Genomic DNA, 19,886 nt, shown 5'->3' with positions numbered 1-19,886 from the left:
CTATCATTCAGCATGAGGTTATTTAACTTCCATGTTTTTGTATGAGTATGTAGATTCCTGTTGTTACTCAGCTCAAGCTTTATTCCATGATGGTCCGAGAAGATGCATGGAATAACTTCTTTTCCTTTAAATTTACTGAGGTTAGATTTGTGACCTAAGATGTGATCAATTTTGGAGGAAGTTCCGTGGGCTGATGAGAAGTATGTGTATTCAGTTTAGTTAGGATGAAATGTTCTGTAGATGTCTGCTAGATCTAAATGCTGGATGGTTAGATATAAATCTAAAATTTCTTTACTCAGCTTCTTGTTGGAGGATTGATCCCTCACTGCCAAAGGAGTGTTAAAATCTCTGAGAATTATGGAGCTGAAGGAAATCAAGTTGCTCATGTCTGTTAGAGTTTCTCTTATGAATTGAGGTGCATTCTGATTGGGTGCATAGATATTAATAATTGAAATCTCATCATATTATTACCCTTAACAAATATGAAGTGACCGTTCTTGTCCTTCCTTACTTTTGTTGGTTTAAAGCCTATTATGTCTTCAAATAAAATTGCAACACATGGTTTTTTCTGGTTACTATTTGCCTGAAATATGGATGACCATCCTTTCACCCTGAGTCTGTATTTGTCTTTTAAGTTAAGATGTGACTCTTGTAAGCAACAGATATCTGGTCTGAGTTTTTGTATCCAGTCGGCTAACCTATTTCTCTTTAGAGGACAATTTCAGCCCTTCACATTAATGAAGATTATTGATAAGTTTGGTGAAATTTTGGGTATCGAGTTTTTCAAAAGTCCAGTGGACAATTTTAATCTTTTTGCCATTGTAGAAGTTGGAGTTTGATCAGGAGTTTGTGATTGAGTTTACGTTTGTAGTAGAGGATTGGGTTGGTCATTATGGAGGATAGGTCTGAGAATATCCTGAAGAGCTGGTTTGGTTGTGGCAAATTTCTTCAACATATGAATGTCGTTAAAGTATTTAATTTCTCCATCATAGATGAAACTCAGTTTAGCTGGCTACAGGATCCGGGGTTGAAAGTTATTTTGCTTTAGGAGATTAAAAGTCAATGACCACCCTCTTCTGGCTTGAAAAGTTTCAGCAGAGAGATCTGCAGTCATTCTAATGTTCTTACCTTTGTAGGTAATGGCTTTCTTTCGCCTGATAACCTTGAGAATTTTCTCCTTCATGTTGACTTTAGTGAAGCTAATTATGATATTTCTGGGGGATGTCTTATTGGGGTTGAATCGTCCTGGAGTTCTGAAACTGTCTGCTATCTGAATTTCAGAATCTCTAGGCATGTCTGGAAAATTCTCTTTCATAATTTCATGCAGAAGGGCCTCTGTGCCCAGCAAGGCCACTTCATCGTTTTCCAGTACTCCTATTATTCATATATTTGCCTTCTTCGAATTATCCCAGAGCTCTCTATGAGAAAGATCCGTTTTTGGTCTTCATTTCTCTTTTTCTTTGAGAGTTTGGGAGCATTTGAAGACTTTATCTTTGATGTCAGAAATCCTTTCTTCTGCTTGGTCCATTCTGTCGCTGAGGGATTCTACTGAATTTTTCATATCTTTAAGGGCTGCAAATTCTTGCTTCGGTGTGTCTAAGTCTTTGGTGGTTTTGTCTTTAAATTCATTAAATTCTTGGGACAACTTTTGAATTTCTCCTTGGATTCCTAATTCCATTTTATCAATCTTGTATGCAATCCAAATTCTGAATTTGATTTCTGACATGTCTGCCAGTTATTTATGAATGGGATCTTCAATTACATCTGCCATTTCTTTCCTTGGGGGGATTGATCTATTCTGGTTATTCATGTTACCGGAGATTTTCCACTGATTCCACCCCATGGTTGTTTTACTCCCTTTGATTTTTCCCCTAGGGTTTTGTTGAGGGCCCGTTCAGTGTTGTAGCCTGAGAGTCTGGGGCCCTGTCTGGTGCGGTGGGGCTGAGTGGTTCTGACTTATTGTCAGCTGGCTTCTGTTTTACCTCAGTGAAGCAGTTACTCTGGGTTGAAGTCTCAGTTCTCTGAGTTGGCCCTACCCTGGATGTTTCCAGGGTCTGTGAGTCACCTCAGGCAAATCCTATACTCAGGGGTGGCCTCCTCTGATTGCCCAGGGAGGCAGGGGGTATGGCTTCAGCCACCTCAGGGAACTGCCACTCTGATGTGGGTCTCCCCCAGCCTCACTCCTTTGTCTGAGAGTCAGGACTGACCAGCCGCTCTTCGGGCACTGTCCATGCCCCAACAAATCCTTCAAGAATCTGGACTCCTGGGGGACAGGCCTCCTGATCCCAGAGTGAGGGTGTGGTGGGGTGCTGGGAGCTCAGAGCCACCAGCAGCAAGCTCACTCAATTCCTCCCAATCTTTGACTCCACGGCACTGCTTCAGCCCAAGCCTCCAGGCTTCAGAGTGAGTGCGGGGTGGAGGGAGCAGCTGGAGCGCAGAACCGCGGGGCAGTGAACAGACTCAGCCCCACCCAGTTCCTTGCCCAGCCACATGGCATGTGCTCAGGTCTCCAGACCACAGAGCGAGTGTGGGGGGGAGCGCCTGGAGCTCAGAGCCAGCATGGGCTCTGAGCCACAGTGAGCCCGGTGGACAGCAAGCAAATTCATTTCCTCCCAGTCTCTCGCCCAGTTGTACCGCTGCTGCTCAAGCCTTCAGGCTTCAGAGTGGGGGCAGGGTGGGGGGAGCGGCTGGAGCCCAGAACCACTGGGCATCAAACAGACTCGGCTACCCCAAGTTCCCTGCCCAGGAACACGGCAGGCGCTCAGGTCTCTGGACCACAGAGTGAGGGCAGGGTGAGTGCCGGGAGCCCAGAGCCAGCATGGGCTCAGAGCTGCAGGGAGCCCAGTCAGCAAGCAAATTGAGTTTCTCCCAGTCTCTCACCCGGTTGTACCGCCGCAGCTCAAGGCTTCAGGCTTCAGAGTGGGGGCAGGGTGGGGCGGAGAGGCTGGAGCCCAGAACCACTGGGCAGCGAACAGACTCGGCTCCCCCCAGTTCCCTGCCCAGCTACACGGCAGGCGCTCAGGTCTCCAGAAAACAGAGTGAGGGCGGGGGAGCGCCTGGAGCCCAGAGCCAGCAGGGGCTCCGAGCCGTAGGGAGCCCGGTCGACAGGGAGCAAATTCAGTTCCTCCCAGTCTCTCGCCCGGTTGTACCATCGCAGCACAAACCTTCAGGCTTCAGAGTGGGGGCAGGGTGGAGGGAGCGGCTGGAGCCCAGAACTGCCGGGCAGCGAAAAACAGATTCAGCTCCACCCAGCTCCCTGCCCGGTCACACAGCAGGCGCTCAGGTCTCCGGACCACAGGGCGAGGGCGGGGGTAGCGCCAGGAGCTCAGAGCAGCAGGGAGCTCAGAACAGCTGGTAGCGAGTTCGACTCAGTTATATGCCTGGTTGAATTGTTGCCCAAGGAGGGCTGCTGCACCTCGCCTCAGGGAAGCGCCGCCCTGGTGAGGGTCTCCCTCCGCTGACAGTCCTCACCTCTCTCCGGTACCCCAGAATCAGCGCTGATAAGCTGCAGCTCAGGGATTGTCCTCTCCCCTTTAGGAGTCACCCAAGAATCCGAACTCCTGGGGGACAGGCTTTCAGACCTCAGAGAGAGTAGAGGGAAGTGCTGGGTTCTCAGAGTTGCCGGCAAAGGATATTTACAGATTTATACAGTTTTATGCCTGGCAGGAGAACGCCTAGGCATCCTAGTAAGGCAGGTAGGTCCAGTTTGTAGTAGGTCTCTCCCGTGAAGTGTAGTGGGATGGCCTTTGATTTCTGCCCATTTGTTTGTGGGGTTCTTAAGCCGACCAGGTGGGGGAGGGGGGACTCCCGTCCGCTTGGTGATGGGTTTTGTACCTTTTGTTTGCTTCCTTGTGGTCGCAGCTCTCCTCAGCAGGGTTGATGTGCGTTCTTCAGCTTTGTTGCTTGGTGTTGCTCAAATCCATCAGGTTACTTGCTAAATTTTCGTCCCCTAACTCTCCTTCAGGATGGGAGCCTCTGTGGAAAGCTGGCTTCAGTCCGCCATCTTCCCATCATCGAAAAATACACTTTAAATCAAACTAAGTATCAACTACCTTGTGAACTTTCACATTATTCAATCCTCAGGACAGAAGTGGCCTTCAGGAGAGCAGCCACCAGGGGAGGCTTTCAGGTTGCAGAGCTGCCTCCCACGGGTCGTCAGGGGAGAAGAGGAATAGCCAGCTCAGTAAAAATTCTTATTACTTACTTGTAAAAAAAAAAAAATCCATTTACTTTTGGATTCTGCTTAAATGATGACTAACAAACTGCAATTTTCATGGGGAGAAAAATAGGTGGTCCTCTATAAAGAATAAATTTTAGCAGCCTTCAAAAAAACATACATGAACATTTGGGAGTGTATTAATTACTGAAGTTGCAAATGGCACAACTGTACTTTACTGTTGAAGACCTTTTAATTTAATATGTATAGCCATTTCCTCATATTTCTCTTAAAGTTTACCAGTATAGCTTTTCATTTCTATGCATGTATATGTGTAGCAATTCATAAAACTAAATAGTAAACTGATACTATACACCAGTTCATTTATCTCAATATATTTTGGAATATAATGGCAATAATAAAAATATCAATTCCCTCTAAGCTGATATGCTATAAGATTTTACATAAAGTTAATCAGTTTTTTTATTTTTGAAAAAGTTTCATGGTTTAAATTCCACATATTTCATACCTTAACAAGAAAAATGTAATTGTGTCATGTAACATTTATTCCATCAATTTAAACTGAACTGTCTCATCGAGATAAACATTAAAGAATTTAAATGAAAAGTCAATAATCTTTATGTACACAAAATTATTATTCATTAATATTTACATGACAAAGGAAACATGGAGAATCACTAAAACTGGAAATTGCTACAGCTGTGACAATCTTCTCTCCAGACATTTTTAGTTAGGAATCATATAAGCTTGGAAAATGAAAATAATTATAGGAGCATAACTAAAATATTAATTTTAGTTTTCAATTCTTACTATTTAAAGGAGTCAGTGGGTCATAAACTGTCCAAGATTTGGGAACCAAAACCTCAGATTAGTTTTTAATATCAAATCTTTTTCTTCATTTCTCATGATGATCCTAAACTTACAGAAAAAAACAAAAAAGGTATACATAAAAATTCCAGTTCATTCTCCTTTATGAAGACTGGTCAGCCACTCTAATTCCTTACTGTTGTCCATGCTCAAGGCGTCCACCTTCCTTTGGAGAAGATCATCACGGTACACTTTTGCTGCATACTGCATATCTTGTTTATTGTTGTCTTTCTTTCCAGCAATTATTTTGTACATTAATCACATAATCTTCTACTACACTCTTTTCTATCCGTTTTTTAATCTTAACTATTTTTGTTCTTTAAATTTATTCGCCATGTTCTTTACTTCTATGCCATGTCTCCATTGCTATCTGTTTCTCTAACTTAAAGGGAATGTATCAATAGTTTTTTTTAATTATTATTATTAAATCAGAGCTGTGTATATTAGTGCAATCATGGGGTACCATGCACTGGTTTTATATATAATTTGAAATATTTTCATCACACTGGTTAACATAACCTTACTGGCATTTTCTTAGTTATTGTTTTAAGACATTTATATTCCACATTTAGTAAGTTTCACATGTACCCTTGTATGATGCACCATAAGTGTTGTCCCACCAACTGCCCTCCCTCCCCCCATCCTTCCCCATACCCGCCCTTTCCCTTTTCCCCTTTCCCCATATTCTTAGGCTTGATATGGATTATAGCTTTCATATGAAAGCTATAAATTAGTTTCATAGAAGGGCTGAGTACATGGACACTTGAGTACTTGGATACTTTTTCTTCCATTCTTGAGATACTTTGCTAAGAAGAATGTGTTCCAGCTCCATCCATGTAAACATGAAAGAGGTAAAGTCTTCAACTTTCTTTGAGGCTGCATAATATTCCATGGTGTACCTTCTGTCATAACATTCCTTTATATTCATTTTTAAAGTCCTTATTGACATAATAAACAACACCCTAATTTTGTCTGCATTTTATTGGTTTGCTGATCCAGATCTGGGATATAAGGAATAATGAGGATTAGAGACCATCAATTGGCTTAATAATGACACGAGGATCAATACAATAATGGGCATCAGCTGGATAAACACAGAAAACCCTCCATCTCCTCTTTCTTCCTCTCTTTCATGGCCACTATGTTGATGTTAATGGCTGTAACCAGCCCATCCATTTGAAAATGAATGTACACTACCTGAAGGAAATCCACCACCAAAAAATATATTAAACAAGTCTTCTGGAGTTCTAGCAGCTTGACAACCTCTATGGAAATTAAATCTCCCATTTTTTTTGGTGATTACAAGCTTGTTCTTCATTGCCTGTGAGTCGTATTGTTTTCGTTTTTCTGGATTACTTAAAACAGCATAAACCTGTCCAATCTTTTCAAAAGCATCTGTTGCTCCAGGTGCATGGTTTTTGTCTGGATGAAACTTCAACGCAAACTTTCTATAAGCTTTTTTAAAATCTTCATTGCCAGCATCTTTGTAACTCCAAGTACTTCATAGTAATTTTTCCATTTGTTTATGCTGAGAACTCCATCTATTTGGTCTTTGGTACACCCTTTTCCACCTTCACCACTACCAGATGAAGTTTTTCGTCCAATTAGGCTTGCTTTTATCATCACCTCCTGATGGTTTTCGGCAAGGAGCGCTACTTCCAGCTGTGCTTCCATTTTTCATAATTATTTCCAACAGTGCGCGGGAGGAGGGCAGTGGGTGGAGCTTCTCAGCTTTGTCTGGAAGCGCTGGGCCTTCTGGCTGTGCCACCTTGGGGCCTCCCGGGTGATCTCCACGGATTTCTTGGCCTCATCCCGGTTCCCCTTCATGGCCTGCGGCTTCTTCCGTTTCCTCCGGTAGAGCGGCTAAGAGGGCCAGAATCCCTCCCTGCTGAGAGGAAAGGCCTCCCGGCAGAGGCGCGCAGCGGCCAGCCAGCGAGGAGGAGCAGGGGACCACGGGGTGGCTCCGCCTCCTCACGGCGGCCTCACCGCCCGCGCCAACCGCTTCCCTCCCGTCCCCAGACCGCGCTCTCGGGCTGGCGTCCGAGCCCACCTGGCAGTCCATCAGCGGTAACCACTGGCCGAAAGCTGGCGGTGGCGGCCCGGCTGTTGGTCGCGGGAGGACTTGGGCAAGCCTGGGCCCCAGACCTCCGGGCACAACTCGCATGGACAGGGACATAGAGAGCCCTGCCCTAACTTTTATCCTGGATAAGGCTCTCCTAGAGAGTGTAAGTTATCTTTTCTTTTCATTTTTTTTTTAACTTTATTTCTGCAAAAGTCCATCAACAAGTGTTGGAAGGAAAAAGTGTAAAAGTTATTTTTTGCATATTTGGGGAGAGGGATTTTCTTGACAGGAATAAACTTAACACAAGGCATAGGCACAAGGGCCTCTGCCAATATAAATAAGTTTCCTGTGAGAGTCATGCTGGTTACAGTTTAGGTATGTAGGCTTTGGTCCTTTCACCCTGATAAAGAAGTTCCCCATGAAGAAAAAAAGGGGGAAAGGAAGAAAGAGAGAGAGAGGAGAAACAGCAGTTCATAGAAAAATGAAAAAATACTCACTAGCTAATCAAATAAAAACAAATTAATTTCGGAGATGGATGATGATGTTTACCCCAAAATGTGAATATACTTAATGGAACAAAACTGTACACTTAAAAATGATTAAAATGGTAAACTTTAAAAAAAAAAAAAAGAAGTTCCCCATGAAAGGCACATTGTAAAATAAACATCCATGACTTAATCCCCTATAGCTATAGCCAGGCAGGGCTAGAGCTTGTAGCCACTCTCCTAAGAGTCACAAGACTAAAGAAGAAAAGATTATAAAAGTTGTAAAATGAAGTGGGATAAAATATAAGGCCATCAGTACAAATTTATTTACATGGGTGTACTCGCCCAGAATCTGGGATTGATTATGTAAGTTCAAGTGCTCCGGAGAAGCAACAATAGTCAGTAGACGTGCTGAATCAGACCCAGACTTAATGGTGGCCCCTGTAAATGAGTTTGAAGTATTAGAACTCCTCTCGTATTCTGTGACCAAAGGTGACCAAAGAGAAATAGAAATATTTTAAGAACTTATGTGCATATTCTCCACTCACCTTTAACCATAACTCTCAGCATAGGAGAGCCTGAGCAAAGCACCCTGCAGTCAATGCATCAAGAAAGACTTTACCATTATCCTTGAAAACGTACATCATGTCTGTCCTCTGTAGGCCAGAGACAGTGGGGTGGTTGTAACACAAGGATAACTAACAGAGCGGGAATTTGGTGACTAATGTGGTTTTTTTTCTGGGAATTAGTGTGTTTTAGAAAAATCAGTCAATTTACCACATTACCAAAATAAAGGAGAAAATCTAATTATCTCAATGGAGGTAGAAAAGACACTTGATAAAATTAAGTAATCAGTCATGATCAAAATGCTCAGCAAATTAGAAAATAAAAGGAAACTTTCTTAATCTGATAAAGAGTATCTACAAAAATCCTTCAGCTAATTCATTCTTAATGGTAAAATATTGAACACTTTCTTCCTGGGGTCAGAAAGAGAAACAACACTTAAATTTGACCTTTTTCTTCACACTTCCAGAAGGCATGAAAAATAAGTTAGAGGTGGGGGAAAGGAAAAGCAGAGAGAGGTAAGGAGGTAGGCGGCTGGGGTCTTGGTGTGTGTCATACCTTTTGGGGGCAAGAGATGATTGTAAGAAGGACTTTACCTAACAAATGCAATCAGTGTACCCTCAATGAATCCTCAACATTAAATAATAAGAAAAAGAAGTTAGGGGTATCAATATTGGAAAAGGAACGAATAATTGAAAGTGTTATTAATCACAAAGGACATAATTGTGTACCCTGACGAATCTGCAAGCAAAGTACTAGGATTAATAAATGAATCTGAAAAAGTTGTCTATATGTAAAATCGTTAAAAATAATATTTCTATATATAAATTAAAAACACTTTAAAAATGAAATAAAAGAAATAAAAATAGCATAAAACATCAAACATTTAGATAAGATCTAACAGAAGATATAAAGATTTTTCATACTGAAAACCAAAAAAGAAAAAATGCAGAGAAATTTAAGACTTTAAAGAATGGAGAGGTATAGGGTATTTATAAATTGAGTAAATATATTGAAAATTGTTACAATGTCATTTATTGCTTGATTGAACTATGGAGTCAATACAACCCAATCAAAAGCTCAATCTTTGAGGAGAAGAGCAGAGTTGGTAAACTCCTAATATTAGATTTCAAGAATTAAAGCTTTTTCATTTAAAGTAGTGTGGTATTAATTCAAACAGAGTAGTATTAATTAAAGTGGTGAGGACTAATAGATGAAAAGTCCAGAAGTCAGTCCTCTCTCCACTTGATTTGTTGATTTAATGATAAAAGTTTCATGACAGTTCAGTAGAGGAAAGAAAAGTCAAATAATTGAACATCTGTAGGGAAAAAACATCTCCTTCAAACATGGCACTGAACACACAATAAAATCTAAGATGGATCATAGAGGTAAATATAAAAGGTAAGATGTAATACTTCTGGAAGAAATCATAAGATAATATCTTCACGAACTTGACGTATACCAAGATATACATCGGGATTGGTCACTGGTGTCTAGTTCATTTGGTGAGATCATGTTTTCTTGGATGTTCTTGATGCTTGTGGTTGTCTGTTGGTGTCTAGGCTTTGAAGAGTTAGGTATTTATTCTAATCTTAGCAGTCTGGGCATTTGTACCCATTCTTTGGTACCCATGCTTTTGGTAGTCAGAGGGATTTGAGTGTTGTGATCTAAGTCTTTGGTCATTGCAACCATGTCAGCACTAGGGGGTGAACGAAGATCAGTAACACCATGACTCCTGCTGCCTACTGGTGGTACCGCCTTGGTGGACCTGGGTAAGGCAGGCAAGAATTCCCTGGATCACCATCTCACTCTCTTCCTTTACTTTCCTTTAAATAAGAGTCTCATTCTCCATGCTGCGCTGCCTGGAGTTGGGGGAGTGATGATGCAAGCCCTTCCCACAGCCACCACTGCTCTGGTCACAAAAGACTATGTAGCCTGGAGACTGCTGGTGTTTATTTAAGGCCTAAGCGCTCTTTAGTCAATAGGTGATGAATCCTGCTGGGGCTCAGTCCTTCCCTTCAGGGAGGCACGTTCCCTTGTTGTCCAGGGTTAAGTCTAGTAATGTCATCTAGGAGCTAAGGCCTGCAATCAGGAACTTCAGGCGTCTGTGTGGTACTTTATTTTATGGTGGCTGTGCTGGTACCCAAGATGTGTGACAGAGTTCACTGTTCTCTACCCTTTCCTCTTTCCAAGTAGAAGGAGCTTCTCCCTGAGCTGCAGTTCCTAGAGTTGAGGTAGGGGTAATGTGATCACCCCCTTGGCCACAACAGCTGGTGTTCCAGCTATGCGAACCCCAAGTCCACCAGATCTAAGCTCAGAACAGGCCCAAGACTTGCTCAAAGACCACAGTCCTTGTGGCCTGACTACCTTTCACATTTATTACTGGCCTCGGTCCACTTTCATGAGCTGGCGGTGGAGCTAGCTGGAACAGAGGTTCCCACTGCAGCAGTGAAAGGTTCCCTTCTGGGGCTGGTCTGCATGCTCCCTTCATGGGTGCCAGCAGAATTCTGCCCTGTGTTGTGTTCCCCTGTGATAGGGTGGCCCTGAATTCCAATGTGAATTCCCACAGTCCTGTGCCCTCCTTTCCCCAAGCACATAGATTCTGTCCCCACCCAGCACTGTCCTGACACTGCTGGGAGATAGTGGAGTTTTGTGATGTTGTGACACTTTTCCTACCTTCTTCAGTGACTCTTTCCATGTTATGATGGTAAAACAAGGTACTGTGATTGGTTGTCTGTTGTTTGGTTCTTACAAAAGTGTTTTTCTGTGTGCATAGTGTTTCAATTTGGTGTACATACAGGTGGACAATCTCTGGAGCCTTCTATTTGGCCATCTTGCTCCACCTGTCAATGAAAGATTTTTACACAGGACATACTTACACCCCCCCCCACACACACAGTCACAATTACAAATGATAGATTGTAACTTATCAAAATTCAGAACTTTATGCAACGAAATTCATGATAAGGAGAGTTAAAGGATGAGCCACAAAATGAGAGGGGATCATTGGCGTTTATAAGTATTTCTGTTCATATCTTTGATGCAAATAAATTGCAAATTCTGATTTAATTCTTCATTATTAGGACTTTTTTTGGTTTGAGGTGCTAGGAGTTGCTCTGAACATTTTTTACATGTCTTTTGGTAGTCACTGCACTTAATTCTCTTGGGTATACAGCTAGGACTAGAAATACTCTGTTTGAGGGTACAGGGATACTGTCCAAAAATTTTCCAAAATAGTGGTACCAACATAAATTCCCACCAGCAAAGTACGAGATTTCCAGTTACTTTGCTTTCTTGTCAACACTGATATTGTCAGTGTTTTCATTTTAGCTATATGAGCAGTATACAGTGGTACTCATTGTAGTGTTCATTTGCTCTTTCCTTATGAGTATGCCGTTGAGCATCTTATCTTTGCATAATCTTTTTGATTATTTGGATCTCAACTTTTATTATGCATTTATTTAAATATTTTGCCCATTTTAACAAAAGGAACAATGTGAAACAGAAGCAGAACTCAGCCAGGGCTCAGTATAGTTGTTCAGAAAACAGGAACTCTTCTGCACTGTCTGGAGAGTGGGGCTGTCAGAAGCAACTGAGTGCTGAGGGTGTCCAGGCTTGGCTGTAGCCTCAGGCCTGCATCACACAGCACAGGAGAGTCACAAAGGGGTTTTGAGGGTGGGGAGGGGACATCAGGAGGAGGGCAGCCACAGCCCCCACCCACCATCCCAGCACATCCTCTGCCCCTGTTGGGACTTCTGAGTCCCTCTGTCTTCCCCTGCCATCCCATTTTACAAATTCACCCTCTCTTCATACCATGTGTTTGCCTCAGTGAAATGTTCCATTTGTTTTATCTGTAACCAGCTATTACCTGAGTCCTCCTTTGCTTTGTGCAGCCTTTGACTTGGACCTTGTAAGTCAGAAATAGCTGGAATTTTTTCCTCTACCTAGAGATATATGCTCTTAAGATTACACAGACACTCAAATCCATCTTATCTACAGAATTTTGTTGCCTTACTCTAACCTAGATATAAAACCTAAACTTCTATTACACTTATTTTAGTTTTATGAATATTGAATATAAAATATTTTCAAGTCAGAGTAGCTGACTCAAATAAAACTAATAATGTTATTCAACATTCCAAAACTAAAATAAGTATAAAATAAATGTATACAATTGAAACTTCGAGTGATATTGGGGTTAAATTTAGAGCACTTCTATTTCTGAAGTTAGTGAAATTTAAACTGCTCAAGAACTTTAGACATAATCTCTACACACACAGATACACAAATGCACATGCTCTGATGAATGAGTCCAATATTTTCCAATTCAGGAACCAATTCCCTCCTATTACTTCAATCTTCCATTCATTATATTGACCATACCTTTTTTCCTAACCCTACCCAAGGAATAGATGGACCAGGACTCTACATTAATTTCATTACAGGCGTTTGGCTCCCTGAAGCCAGGCATAGGTCACATTGTGATAAACTGTTGACTTCCTCAGCCTGTGGTGGCAAGGTAGGACCTAGGAGTGTCAAAGCCTTCAGGCAGAATCTGGTCTTGAGCAGCCTCACCTGAGTCTTCCATGGGCCATGTGAATGTGACCTTTCCTATAGTGAGGCTCTTCATGTCAGGTGTATATACTCCCTATTTTGCTCCACCTTTTCCTATACCTTCTTTGTAAACTCTTTCTCAGATGATAGCTGTCCTCTGAACTGTCTCCCAACTTCTCATGTCTCTCCTAAATTCTGCAGCCCTTCACTTGCCAAGATCTTCCACTCTCTTCTCCCTTTGATATGCATGGTCAATCAAGTTTTCATTTCAGAAATATTTCCTTCTGGAAACTAGGAGACACAGACATCTGTATATTTAGGCCTCTGCCCCTGACCTCATAATGCACTTTTAGCCGTACATCCTACGTAGTTCAAGATCTATGCAAATGAAAAGAACTGGCTTTCCTACCCAAAGCACTTGTAACTGCCAAGTGGTCTCTGGAACAAATCGGATACTGTGGGGCATACCTGCTCCCACACATCGTGTTCCCGGCATTATACTGCTTCACAGATGTGCACTAGTTGACTATTCATAAAACCAAAAAGTACACATAAAAACTAATATTTCAACAATTCTGGAATTATCGTGCAGTTTATTATGCTCATATCATGGAATAATATACATTTTGTTTTTTTATAGACAGAATCACTCAAGCAGGCTGGAGTGAAGTGGTACAGTCATAGCTCACTGTGACATTAGACTCCTGGGTTCTAGAGATCCTCCTTCCTCAGCCTCCAAACTATCTGGGACTACAGTCATGTATCACCTCTAATTTTTATAGAGACAGGGTCTTGCTATGTTGACCTGACTGGTTTTGAACTCATATCCTCAAATAATTCTTCTGCCTCAGCCTCTCAAAACATTACAGGCATGAACCAGGTGCATCTGGCCTGGAATATTATATTCAACGAGATAATGAGAACATTTAATTTTTTTTAGTGCATTAACTAAAACACAAAATATAAAATTAGACGAAAAACCCAGTATTGTGGTTTATATTACACACACAAAGGCACAAATGAAAATGCTAACCACGTGAGTGCTCAATTTAATTACCTTGATTGTGGTGATTTTTCACAATCAAGGAATATGGCAAAATATCTAGTTATGTACCCTAAATACACACAAATTTACTTATCAAGTGTACATCAATAAGCTGGAAAAATTCAAACTGAGAGATATTTTCCAAAATATAGAACTGATTTTAAAATGGGCAAAAGATTTAAATAAATGCATCATAAAATATGATATCCAAATAATGAACAATATTATGGAAAGATAAGATGTTCAACCCCATTACTCATCTGGAAAGAGCAAACTAATTAATACTACACTGTCTAAAATAATACCACACTACTTTAATTAAAAAATCTTACTTGAATTCTTGAAATCTGATATTCTTGCTTTACCAACTATGTTCTTCCCTTCAATGATTGAGCTTTTGACTCCATAGTTCTATCTAGTAATAAAAGACATTTAAAAAATTTTCAGTACATTTACTGAATTTATAACTACCAATATCTCTCCTTTCATTTAGAGTCTTACATTTCTCTCAGCATTTTCCTTTTGGTTTCAGTATGAAAAATTTTTATATATTTAGTTAGATCTTACCTAATGTTTTATGTTTTGTGCTATTTTTTCTTCATTTATTTTTAAAGTGTTTAAGCTTGATATATAGAAATACAATTTTGTATTTTGTACTTATATACAATTTTTTCACATTCACTTATTAATTTTGGTACATTGCTTGCAGATTCCTTAGGGTACACAATTATGTACTTTGTAATTAATAACACTTACAATTATTCATTTCTGTTCCAATATTAATATCTTTTATTTATTTTTCTTATGTTCTGGAAGTGTGCAGAAAAAGTTGAAATAGAAGTGGTACTTCTGTTTCTACCCTGTTTCCCTGAAAATAAGACATCCACCGAAAATAAGACCTACTTACAGGAAAGATAAGACATCCCATGAAAATAAGACCTAGCGCATCTTTGGGAGCATCTTTGGGAGCACACCTTAAAATAAGAACTATTTTCGGGGAAACAGGGTAGTTACAACCACCCCACTTTCTCTGGCCTACAGAGGATGGACACAATGTAAGTTTTCAAGGATAATCGTAAAGTTTTGTTGATGTTTCGACTGAAGGGTGCTTTGCTCAGGCTCTCCAAGGCTGGGGGCTATGGTTTAAGAAGAGTGGACAAAGTGGAAATAAATTTCATATATTTCCATTTGTCAAAGGTCTCTTTTGGTCACAGAATGCAAGAGGAGTTCTAATACTTCAAACTCATTTAAAGGGGGCAACCACTGAGTCCAGGTCTCAATCAGCAGGTCTAACTGACTATTTCTTCTCCCGAGCACTTGAGATTACATAATAAGTCCCAGATTCTGGGCGAGTACATCCAGGTAAATAAATTTGCACTCATGGCCTTATATTTTATCCCACTTTTTCTTATAACCTTTTGTTTCCTTCTCTAATTTGGTCTTGTATCTCTCAGGAGAGTGGCTACAAGCTCTAGCCCTGGCTTGTTCTGGCTGCAAGGGATTAAGTCATGGATGTTTACAATGTGACTTTCACGGAAACTTCTCCATCTTGGTGAAAGGACCAATGCCTACTTAGTTGAGCTGTAACCAGGCATGTCTCCTGTGTCTCTCTTGTGACTACTGTTAAGTTTATTCCTGTTATTTTTATTCCTGTTAAGATACTCTCTTCTTAGGAGAGCCTTCTCCAGGATGAAAGTTATGGCAGGGATATCATCCAAGTGAGACAGAGGGGGCAACACAAACAATATGAAAAATAAGAAATGACAGACATTTATTACTTATAGGCCCATGAAGGAAGAGGAGAACCAGTTGGTCCAATAGGAAGGTCACAGGGACAGTGTGCACAGCCAGGAGGAGGTGAGCAGGACAGAGATGGGCCTTTGGGCTCATGCCTTTATTGGTGTCCATGGCATTACCTAAGCAGGTTTCCCATGGGGAGCTCTAAGAGATGGGCTTAGAGCATGCAGGTGCACATCCCCAGGGGTCACACCATGACAAAAAGATGTCACTGTGCACACAATCATAGGCCAGATGGAGTTCACTGGAGTTATTCAGGTTGATGGAGTCAATAAGTTTCGGAGGGAGGTGATCACCAGCAAAGGATTGCATAAAACAGGTATCAGGACCAACCACACTGAAGAACTTGGAAGAGGTGGAGAACAGAAGCAGTGTCAAGGGTAACATTGTCCTGCTTCTGGTATAAGGTTGGACCTGTATTCACAATGGATGCTGAGGAACATAAAATATAAAAATTTACTACACATCCTAAGAATTCACTCCTGAACGTGTTCTTCTATTCCTGCTGATGTAAATTCAAAACCCCCTGTAGTTCCATCAGTATATACACTGTCTTCTCCAGAAGCAGGTACCATCCCTGCTCTCTGTGCAATGCTGATAATTAACTCAAGGTCCTAGACAGACAATGAGGGGAAGCGGGGGTGGGATGTGAGGAGAATCACCTCAGTGTGTGAGCTCTTGAGACAGGTGCTGTCACTGGAAGACTTCTCTTGTAACAGTGAGGGTGAGACTCCATCACACAGCAAAGGAACTTACGGGAAGATGAGGGCCAGGGAAACAGGGGTTCCAAAGTTCTCAGCATTGAGTGTGAGTGCCCAATTTCCCATTCCTCCTTGCATCGGCTCACATTTTCCTCTTCAAGCCTGATTTAGGCATGAGCCCTGGAGGATCCAGCACCAAAATGGGGCTACACATCCAAATCCTTACAATCAGCCTCAGGACTTGGTTTTCATCCTGATCTGCTCTAGGAAGAAAAGACTGACCCTTTCAAATTGCCCTGGAGGATTTTTTATTTTTCATGAATCTTTGTCTTCTACTTTATAAATAGAGAAAAATAAGTTTAAGTAGGTTATTTCTACTATGAACTCATTATCTACCAGTAGAACATATCGAAAGTAGAAGTCATTGCATTAAATCATATGTTTGTGATCTATATGATGTTATGGAAAGAGATACTAGAAATAGAAGGAAGTATAAGAGATTCTTATATTTGGATATCTACCTTAGAGTATAATGGAGAAATTAATTGAATTTGAAGGCTCTTAAGACTATTAAAGAAGGTGGGAATTCGAAACCATTATTCAGGTAATTCATGAACTAATAAGAGAGGCCAGCAGTTTAACATGCCCAGAGTCTCCATCTTTTTTTAAGGCTGCATAATATGCCATGGTGTACATATACCACAATTTATTAATCCATTCGTGGATTGATGGGCACTTGGGCTTTTTCCATGACTTAGCAATTATGAATTAGGCTGCAATAAATATTCTGATACAAATATCTTTGTTATGGAGCTGGAACATATTCTTCTTAGTAAAGTGTCTCAAGAATGGAAGAAAAAGTACCCAATGTACTCACCCTTATTATGAAACTAATGTAGGACCTTCATTATGAAAGGTATAACCCAGTTACAACCTAAGAATAGGGAGAAGGGGGAAAGGGGGGGGTAGGTGGAGGGAGAGAGATTAATGGGATTACACCTGCGGTGCATCTTACAAGGGTATATGTGAATCCTAGTAAATGTGGAATGTAAAGGTCTCCGCAAAATAACTAAGAAAATGCTATGAAAGCTATGTTAACTAGTATGATGAAAATGTGTTAAACGATCTATGAACCAAGTGTATGGTGCCCCATGATCATATTAATGTACACAGCTATGATTTAATAAAAATAAAAAAGGAAAAAACATAAAATAAAATTGACAAAAAAAAAACAAACATGCCCAGAGTCTCTTAAAGAATACATTTTATAAAACATTCTGTTACTGAGGAATTCTACTTTTTTTTTTTCAGACAGTGTCTCACTATGTTGCCCTCGGTAGACTGCAACGTTTATCAGATTACGTCACAGCTCACAGCAACCTTAGATTCTTGGGCTTAAACAATTCTCTTGCCTCAGCCTCCCAAGTAGCTAGGATTGCAGGCGCCCGCCACAACACCTGGCTATTTTGTTGTTGTTGTTGTTGTTGTTGCAGTCGTCATTGTTGTTTAGCTGGCATGGGTCAGGTTGGAACCCGCCAGCCTCGGTGTATGTGGCCGGTGCCCTACCTCCTGAGCCATGGGTACCACCCTGTTAAGTTTATTTTTTAAAACAAGTGTACATATACTTTTTAATATAGCTTGACATATAAACTACACTACACAGATTTTTGTAATCAGAAAAAGAAACAATAAAAATTCTATAAGTCTGTTAAAACTGAGTATCTTATCACTAGGAGATATGAGTGAATTGAAAGAAACATAACCGAGGATTTCCCTGCAGATTATGAGATCTGTGATCCAAATATACCTCCCCTCCCAGTCCTGATAATTCTCCATTAATGTCGGCATGGTAAAGAAGCTAACACCAAGTAGGTATCTACCTTCTAAAAAGATTTTCATATCTTTACTTAGTGTTCGTTAAATATCCAAGTAATTTTCAAATTAGTGTTTCATTTTATTTTTATAATATCCCTTATCCTGACCATACACCATTCACTAAAACAGCATGCTCCTTTTTAAACCTTTCTCCTCTGAGATTCCAACCTATCAAAAGCTGTCATAGTTAGCAATTTAATAAAATGTTATGAAAATCTGTGACAAATATACTTCTTTGACATTGCATTTGTTATTGGACAAGAAGAAATAACAAGTAATACCATTACAGGCAAAGCCTACTAGCAGGAAAGGCAAAGATGATTTAGAAAAGCCTAAGTATTGAGCAAAAGTCATAGTTTTTCCCCTAATTAAATGCTTTAAAAACTGTAGCCAAACTAATACATAAGCATTATTAATAAGAAAGTCTTTTCTCTCAAATTCTTTTTTTTGAGACAGAGTCTTACAATGTCATCCTTGGTAGAGTGCCGTAGTGTCACAGCTCACAGCAACCTCAGACTCTTGGACTTTTGCCTCAGCCTCCCAAATACCTGGGACTACAGGCACTTGCCACAATGCCTGGCTATTTTTTGTTGCCGTTGTCATTGTTGTTAAGCAGTCCCGGGTTGGGGTTGAGCCTGCCACCCTCGCTGTAAGTGGCTGGGGCCGTAACCACTGTGTTACGGGCGCTGAGCCCATTCCTCTCAAATTCTTGCTATCAAATTTAGTGTATGCAACTCAGTTTGAGGTAAATTTAAACAAGTTTTAATTTCATTTAAGATAAAGATTATTTTTGGTGTTTATGTCAATAACTTATTTTTTTTTAGACAGAGTCTCACTTTGTCACCCTCAGTAGGGCGCCATGGCATCATAGCTCACAGCAATCTCCAACTCTTGGGCTCAAGCGATTCTCTTGCCTTAGCCTCCCAAGTAGCTGGGACTATAGGCACCTGCCACAACACCAGGCTATTTTTTTTAGAGATGAGGGTCTTGCTTTTGCTCAGGCTGGTCTTGAACCTGTAAGCTCAGGGCAATCCACCCACCGTGGGCTTCCAGAGTGCTGGGATTACAAGCGTGAGACACTGCATCTGGCCTATGTCAATAACTTCTTATGGTGTGGAATTCAGCCAACAGTAAATGGCTGAATCCAAATCTCGTTTTAATTTTTATTCCTTTCAATATTATATGAGTAGATAAACGCATTTACAGATATTTAAAAATGCAAATATCTTTGCCACATATTAATATGTACAAAGTTTCATTTTAAAAAGTATATTCACATTCAAATAATCTAATTTATAATCTATCAAATAGGAGCCAAAACATGGTCATGTTCACCAGAAAAAAAGTGAATAATAGTTCTTACCTTCAAATGATTTTTTCTTTTTAAAGATGGGGTCTTCCTGTCACCCAGACTGGAGCCAGTGGTATAATCGTAGCTCACTGTAGCTTCAAACTCCTGGGCTCAAGCAATCCTCCTGACCTACTCCCTCAGCCTCCCAAGTAGCTTGGATTGCAGGCACACACTACTATGTCTGGCTAATTTTTCTTTTTTTTTTTTTAGAAACGGTACCTTATTATGTTGCCAGGCTGGCGTCAAACTCCTGGCCTCAAGTGATCCTCCCACGTGTGCCTCCCAAAGTGCCAGGATTACAAGCATGAGTGACAGCACATAGCCCTAATGATCTTTTCCCTTCACTTCTTCTAGCAGAGGCTAGAAGAAAACTGGGGTAAAAACAAAACACAGTTGGAAAGGAGAATA

General features: G+C 40.8%; 1 pseudogene; it reads right to left on the bottom strand.

The window, feature by feature from the left end:
• Positions 1-6,478: 6,478 nt before the first annotated feature.
• LOC128563390 (dnaJ homolog subfamily B member 14-like) lies at positions 6,479-6,871 on the bottom strand (annotated as a pseudogene).
• Positions 6,872-19,886: the final 13,015 nt, after the last annotated feature.

The sequence above is a fragment of the Nycticebus coucang genome, chromosome 13 (genome assembly GCF_027406575.1).
Source record: "Nycticebus coucang isolate mNycCou1 chromosome 13, mNycCou1.pri, whole genome shotgun sequence".
NCBI lineage: Eukaryota > Metazoa > Chordata > Mammalia > Primates > Lorisidae > Nycticebus > Nycticebus coucang.
The sequence above is the reverse complement of the archived record's forward strand: the minus strand, read 5'-3'. Positions and strand labels throughout refer to the sequence as shown.